This window comes from Rutidosis leptorrhynchoides, chromosome 7 (genome assembly GCF_046630445.1).
Source record: "Rutidosis leptorrhynchoides isolate AG116_Rl617_1_P2 chromosome 7, CSIRO_AGI_Rlap_v1, whole genome shotgun sequence".
In the NCBI taxonomy this organism is placed as follows: Eukaryota; Viridiplantae; Streptophyta; class Magnoliopsida; order Asterales; family Asteraceae; genus Rutidosis; species Rutidosis leptorrhynchoides.
Window position 1 is genome coordinate 24,510,056 of NC_092339.1, and position 8,421 is coordinate 24,518,476.

Sequence of the window (8,421 nt, forward strand, 5' to 3'; positions counted from 1 at the left end):
TCTGCTATTTCAGGAAGGTATTTCAAATCATCAAACGTCACTATCTTTACATCAACACGTCAAGAGATTGAAAGCGTGAAATAATCCATGGGAAACAAGACCTAAGTTTAAGAATTAGACTTGCATTTATGGGTTTATTTGTTATCTTTTGCTCAACAACTATATAGCAATATTCTATGATTGTGTCCGTTACAGAAAATTACGCAAAAAATATAATGTTTCACATTAAGTATTTTTTAACTAATGCTTGCTTAGTCCCATAAAGTAGTCCCGCGAATTCGCGAGCGTTAAGCTAGTTTGATCTAATGGGAAATTAATTAAGGCTCCCTTTATTTAAATTTAATTAATACAAGTCAGATACCAAATACCAATATATGATTCATTCAGTTTGGATAATTCCACGTACAGATGATTTATACGTGAATAAGAGAAACTACGTCGTCACTCTTTTAATCAAAAGATTCAGTAAATCAAAATATAGTCCCCATTTCAACACTGCGATTTGGTTAAACTAAAATTTAATAAATATAAAAAAATAAAAAATAAAAAGTTGGATAGAAAGAAAGACCTTAAGTTTAGCTCGGCAATACGATCGTACACAATCAAGTAGGAATTTGTACCTACGAGGATCTAAAACCCCTATACATAGAGAATTGTCAAGACACACACACACACACACACATACTCCTGCAATATCAACCAAACAAGTTTAATTAGACAATTCTACACAGAGATAGATAGACATCATAAAAACTAAAGAAAGTAAGAAAAAACGAAGGAGAAAACGATACCTCAGCCACCATGGTGTTCAATTAGGAATGAAATACACCAAACGTTACAGATTATTCAAAAACCCTAGACGAGTATAATTGCGAATGATAGAGCTATTGGGCGTCGGCATCGTATTCATATCCGCGAGCAGTTTTAATTTACCTTCTTATTAAGATTAGAGAGTTATAAAACAGCCCCTGAACTTTTTAAATTTGCAAAATAATTTTTTGAACCTTTTTTATGATTGTGGTTATACTTTGTTTTTTTATTCAAAAAGAAGCAATAAATATTATTAAATCAACCAAACAATATTACAACAGATAGCACCAATCTAGGCCAGCAACACAAATGTACCAGCCTAAAATCTTATGACATGTCAATTTAGGACAGCCTAAAATCTTATGACATGTCAATTTAGCATCCTTACTTTATCGGGTTCAAACAATGACCAATGTGTTAAACTCTAGTCTGCTGATCAAGTCCATGTTAAAGAACAAGCCACGCCACCCTAAATGTAACTCCCGTATAAAGTTTTTGATGTAGCTCACTAAAAAGGATACTACTCACTGGCGGGATATACCTAGCATAGACATCAAATGTTAATAGATTTTCAATTGATGTCGAATTTTATAAAATCAAATTCGAATTTTATGCCCGTATGTATACGCAGGTTAAATGCTAGTATATCACATTAATCTGTGACTTGTAGCTAAGTATACTCCAATCCGAAAGAGATTAACTATGTCATATACAAATTTGGCTTAACTCAAGACTCCAAACCTAATTTAGACTAAACGTAATCAAACGTACGTGTAAGCACTACACCTATACGAAACAAAATTACAAAAAGAATATATATAATAATAAAATATTCAAACAGTATTACTAGTGTACAGTTGCACAAACTTTAGATCAAATTCGCAATTTCATCCGTTCATCACCATGGTTAGTCGTCGTGAATTATATATATTACACCCGAAATTGCAAGCTAAACCGTGTTTTTTTAAAACCTTTCCAAACATTTGACTTCGAGGTTGATGTAGAGGTTGGTGACTTTTCACTAAATCTGGACTTAGGTGGTCCGGGAGTAGATTGTTCTTCATTTAACCTCTCCCATCTATCAAATATTTCCATAAGCCTGCATGCCCAAAACAAAATAAGATTAAACTAATCTCGTGAGATATCAAAAAGCGAAAAAATATGATTCATTAACCTTGAGTTCTCGGTAGGAAAGTGAACAACTTCCCCACTGTTTATAAATACAATTGCGCCGACTTTAGCATCACATAAGGTTCTCAATGTTTTTATTTCCTGAACTTAAACTTGAAATCGATGTCCAAGAAGAGCTTTTGTATCTTCTAACAAGGTCTTTCATTTTGAACCTGCATTTTATAAATCGTTATTACCTACGACTTAACACGCTTAGAACATAAATGAAAAGAAACATTATTACCTTTTAGGCACGTACTCATCGTATTTAGAACTATCTGCGAACATCATAACTCCTACTTGCATTATATCATCAACCCACACGCTTCTCGCACTGTCAAACAAACATTTCTTTTTTAGAGAAATTTACCAACCTTCTCGGGGGGTGTTTATTTCCTCCAACTTTTTTTATCTAGCCATTTATTAAAAACATAAATCAATACTATTACTAACATTTGTTAACATCAAGGTAAATGTTTGTAATAATATTGATTTATGTTTTTAATAGATGGCTAGACAAAAAAAGTAGGAGAAAATAAACACCCTTCCGAGAAGGTTGGTAAATTTCTCTAGAAAAAAGAAAAATTTATTTGACAGTACGAAAAGCGTGTGGGTTGATGATAACATGCAAGTAGGGGTTATGGTGTTCGCAGAGAGTTCTAAATACGATGAGTAAGTGCCTAAAAGGTAATAATGTTTCTTTTCATTTACGTTCTAAGCGTGTTAAGTCGTAGGTAATAACGATTTATAAAATGTAGGTTCAAAATGAAAGACGACGTTAGAAGATACAAAAGCTCTTCTTGGACATCGATTTCAAGTTCAAGTTCAGGAAATAAAAACATTGAGAACCTTCTACAATATGCAGAAGAAGCGACAATATTATGTGATGCTAAAGTCGGCGCAATTGTATTTATAAACAGTGGGGAAGTGGGGAAGTTGTTCACTTTCCTACCGAGAGCTCAAGGTTAATGAATCATATTTTTTCGCTTTTTGATATCTCACGAGATTAGTTTAATCTTATTTTGTTTTGGGCATGCATGCTTATGAAAATATTTAATAGATGGGAGAGGTTAAATGAAGAACAATCTACTCCCAGACCACCTAAGTCCAGATTTAGTGAAAAGTCACCAACCTCTACATCAACCTCGAAGTCAACAGCTATATCGTGTTTTTTTAAAACCTTTCCAAACATCTTCGCATCTTCAACATTTATATTTATACGACTGCCAGACCAAACCAGAGCATACATAACATATGTAGTGTTAGTAAATAAATAAAAGTAGTAGTAATTTATTTATTTAATCAATATATATATTATACATACATACCGTCCAGTAAAGAAAAGAATCCTTTTCGGACTACCAGCACGTGCATCCTACTCAAAAGTCAAATTAGCTGCAATCATCACTTGTTCAAAGTTACAGCCACCACCAACCACAATTAACCCTGAGAAACAAGTTGAAATTGATATAAAACATTGATCCTACCCTACAAACATAATAATAAACATAAAATAAAATAATACAGAAAAAAAAAAAATATGCATGGAAGCTAACGTTTAAGGTGATTCATGACTTTATCAAGATCACTAGTAGGACGAAGCGAGTTATCATCATCAAGATTACCCATTGTATATATCCCTATAGCACCCTTCGGATTATCAGACTGTAACAACAAAACAATTCCAACAATTGGTGATCATTATGTGTATATACTCCGCATATCAACACAAATAAAAGTTAGATAAAAGAAATTAGACCTCAAGTTTAGCTCGGCAATACGATCGAACACAATCAAGTTGAAATTTGTACCTACGAGGATCTAAAACCCCAATATATAGAGAATTGCCGATACAGATATATATATACTCCTACAATATCAACCAAACAAGTTTGATTAGATAATTCTACACGTAGATATATAGAAATCATAATAAAAAGGAAAGAAAGAAAAAACGAAAATGGAGAAAACGATACCTCAGCCACCATGGTTTTCAATTGGGATTGATATTAACCAAACGTTACAGATTATAAAACCCTAGACGAGTATAATTGCGAATGATAGAGCAATTGGGCGCCCGCATCTTATTCAACCCTAGACGAGCAGTTTTAATTTACCTCCTTATGAAAATTAGGGGTGTTCAAAACCGGATATCCGAAATTTCGGTTACCCGAATTTCGGATAGTTGATTTGGCCATCCGAAATCCGAATCCGAAATTTCGGATATCCGAACCGAAATTTCGGATTCTCATTATATATTATATGAACAAATTTACAGAGTATATATAATACAATTATAAAGAATAGGCCATATGGGCAGATGACAATCGCTCAGGCATCAACAAAAAAAAACTTAAAACATAAGTTTTTAAGAAAATAAAAATAGAATATCAAAGTAGAAGCAGATGTTCCAAGCCGATGATACCATCGTCGATCTTCAGCTGCAGATCTTCCAATTCTTTCGACTGGAGCTATATCAACCGATCTCATCCCTTTAGTGTTCTTCATATCACTTAAACAAATAAAAAGCATCGGAATTTAAATAGAAGATTACCTTGAAATCTTGAGTAGATGAAGGACGGAGAGAGGAAGAACGAAGATGATATGAAGAATATGGACACGATTAGATGAAGAGATGAAGTTACGATGAAGCCTGGAGATGAAATCGACGTCGGAGATAAATGGAGTATTTAGATCTAGGGTTTTCTAATTTGGTACTCTGTTTTTACTAATAAATATAAATAAATAAATTAAAGGGAAACTTATTTGGTACTGTAGTTGTAGTTGTACCACCTGTTTCCATTATAAATTACTTTCGTATAATTATAATTATAATTATAATTATAATAATTATAATAATTATAAAATTATAAATATTAATTAATTAATAAATTAATAATAATTAAAATGTTTTTTCGGATATTCGAATATCCGAATATTCAAAATTTTTGAAAAGTGCTATCCGAAACCCGAATTCGAAAAATCGCGATTTTTCGGATATCCGAAATCGGATATCCAATTTTTCGGATCGAATTTTCGAATATTTCGGATTACGGATTCGGATACGGATATTATGAACACCCCTAATGAAAATTAGCGTATTACTCGTATAAAACAGCCCCTATAAACTTATTACATTTGCAAAATAATTTTTTGAACTATTTTATGGTTATGGTTATAGACTTATATAGTTATACTTTTATATTCTTTATATTTAATTTTGAAATAAAATTTTTACTATAGGTTAAAGGGAATTTCCATAAAATGGTTTTTTATCTCATTTTTCCATTATATGACCTATTATACTTTCGACGATTTAAAGAATTACTTTTTTTGAACGACCAAAATTTTCTTAAAACCCCCCTAGCGAGTAGCTAGGAAAGGCAAATGAACAATATTACAACGGCTTAAAAAGCCAAAATATACAATTATGTCTACAATTGATCCTTCCGAACGAGATGATACGAATAAAATCAAATAACGAACTCTTCTTCAACTTTTTGACCCAAAGCGAAACCTCCATATATGCCATATCAAGCAAGCGATAATAACATATATCTCGTCTTTAGCTTCCTTCGAACCATGCCAAGCAATTAACCATGAGGACCACTCATTCCAATTATTCAAATGAGGACACATAATGTCTACTCATAACCCAATTTTTGACTTATAGATTTCATGTGATAACCACAAATAGCACAACTTAAATCCTCTATATTCATTCCTCTCACCGTAAAATTTTGTCTCGTGGATAACCGATCTAAAGCAAGTCTCCACAGTGGGATTAACTTACACACCTTATGCTTGAAGTTGTTGCATCGTATGACATGTCAATTTAACATGCTTACTTTATCGGGTTCAAAATGACTTAAATGTGTTAAACTCTAGTCCGTAGGTCAAGTACATGTTAAAGGACACTCCACCCTAACTGTAACTCCCGTATAAAGTATTTGATGTAGCTCACTAAAGAGGATGCTACTCATTGGCGGGATTTACCTAGCATGGACATCATATATTAATAGATTTTCAAGTGATGTCGAATTTTATAAAATTAAATTCGAATTTTATGCCCGTAAGTATACACGGGTTAAATGCTAGTATATCACATTAATCTTGTGATTGTAGCTAATATATACTCCAATCCGAAAGAGATTAACTAATTCATATACAAATTTGGCTTAACTCGAGTCTCCAAACCTAATTTAGATTAAACTTAATCAAACGTACGTGTAAGCACAACTACACCTATAGGATACAAAATTACAAAATAATATGTATAAAAATAAAACATTCAAACGGACTGTACACTTGCAAATACTTTAGATCAAATTCGCAATTTCATCCGTTCATCACCATGGTTAGTCGTCGTGAATTACATATATTACACCTGAAATTGCAAGCTAAAACATGAAAGGGGGAAAATATGGCCGAAGAAAAGCTTTAGAGTACTGGGTACAGCGGTGAAAGGCGACTTAGACTTTGATTTCGTTTCATACTCTTATCTTGAAAATCAACTGAATAAGCAAGCATGTTTACCTCAACAATTTTTATGCTGATAGAATCATATATATATATATATATATATATATATATATATATATATATATATATATATATATATATATATATATATATATATATATATATATATATAATCAGTAAAACGAATAATACTAAACGCATAGCTCTTAACCTCAACAATAATTTTCGCATGTTTCAAACTGGTTATCTAAATTGATTCTTTTGTCAACTAACTTAAATGAAATTGACATTAATTTAATACCGGGTAATCATCTTCATCAGATGTAACACGTTTTGAAACCATTAACAGCACAAAACTGTGGTCCAAACCTAGAGTCATCCATCCATTCCATATTGACATGGAAAAAAGTAAATATGAGTCAAGAAGAAGCTGGTGAGCATTTCAAAATAACGTACAGAAACGGGTCAAAACAGGTTTTTTAAGAACTTCAGATGTAAAGTTCCTTAGAGATAAATAACTCATATAAGGCTTTAAATGGAAGGTGGTAAAATGGATAACAGGTCAAAACAGGTCTATGCTTGTATATACAGGCTGAGTCACTTGGCTCACCCACAAACACCATTTTTTATTTTTGACTTTTATATATGGAATAAATATGAATATATGAATTATGCATAATGTGCTACATATGATTATTATGGGAACTATATGACCTACAAAATTAAGCCAAGACTTTTCAATAGAGCTGAGCTTTTACCACATTCGAATACATTTAGGATGATTTATAACCCATTGACAGATCTATATTTTTCTCTTGAACCATTTAGACGAAGAAAAAAAAAACAGCTCAAGATCCCCCACCAAGCGTTCGGAGGTGTGGTACAGAAACAGTAATAGTTAATCTTCCCGAGCCACAATCAAGACAAAATCTACAATGATGGCCATGAAATGGTAAAATATGAAGATGGCCAGCCACATATTTATCCAACATTTATCAAGTATCGTTCAAGCCAACTAGGTTAATCATATTGTTAACAGAATAAATTGTCAATAAGTGGCCATTTTGACCCATAAGTGAAACATGAATGTGATTTTTATTGGTTGATGAGAATAAATGGACCGGGTTTTCGATAGGGAAGTGTATGATGTATTGGATGGGATATCGGTTACTAAAGAAGCATATAAACTCGTTTTAGTGACAGATGAACATCAAGACAAAAGGTTTAGTGAAAAATTAATTGAAGTTCTTGAGAAGCATATAACGAACTTCTGATTCCCGTTCAAGTTTGTTTGAACCATTTATGTTTTCGCAGTTCTGAAACATTAAGTTTAGCCTTTTGGGTTGCAATCTTATGTTGTTTATGTCTGTAACCGTTTGTTAATCAAATCATACTTTATAACCTTTTTTTTGTTTGATGTCTAAGACAAATAACAATATTCAGCTTAAGGGTACGTTTGTTTACCTCTTAATTGAATGTCAGTAGCGCTGCTGAACCATTCAGCATTCAACGCGTTTGTTTCTGACCCCTGAATGACAGATGTTTCTTAATGGTTCAGCACTTAGCGCTGAATCATTCAGAGCTTAACTATCTCTTAACCATTAAACACCTAAATTTTATGTAACATACTCTTTAAATTACATCAAAAACACTTATTAAACAACTTTATTATAGTTTTTATTTATGTCAAAGGTTAATAAGGTAATTTTACATCATTCACATTATTCTTTCAAAATGATTATTAAACGAGTTATTTTCATTCAGAAGCTTTGAATCATTCAGATTATGAATCATTAAACGCTAAATCATTTAGTTTTATCAAACGCATCCTAAGGTTTCAATAAATAGAGGTGACAATTTAACCTATAAATGGGTTGAAGATTTCAGCTAACCATCATTTATATTTATATTTAAGTAGATAGAAGCAATTGAACCAATAATTTGATTTTATTTCACCAT

The 8,421-nt window shown here is 32.1% G+C and overlaps 1 long non-coding RNA gene across 1 annotated transcript; it reads right to left on the reverse strand.

The window, feature by feature from the left end:
* Positions 1-1,378: 1,378 nt before the first annotated feature.
* On the reverse strand, positions 1,379-4,740 carry LOC139857563 (uncharacterized). The gene is made up of 6 exons (XR_011762591.1): positions 4,535-4,740; positions 3,740-4,451; positions 3,537-3,645; positions 3,309-3,426; positions 3,113-3,203; positions 1,379-1,909 (listed from the first exon to the last, which is right to left on the reverse strand). It is a non-coding gene; the product is annotated as an uncharacterized lncRNA (long non-coding RNA).
* Positions 4,741-8,421: the final 3,681 nt, after the last annotated feature.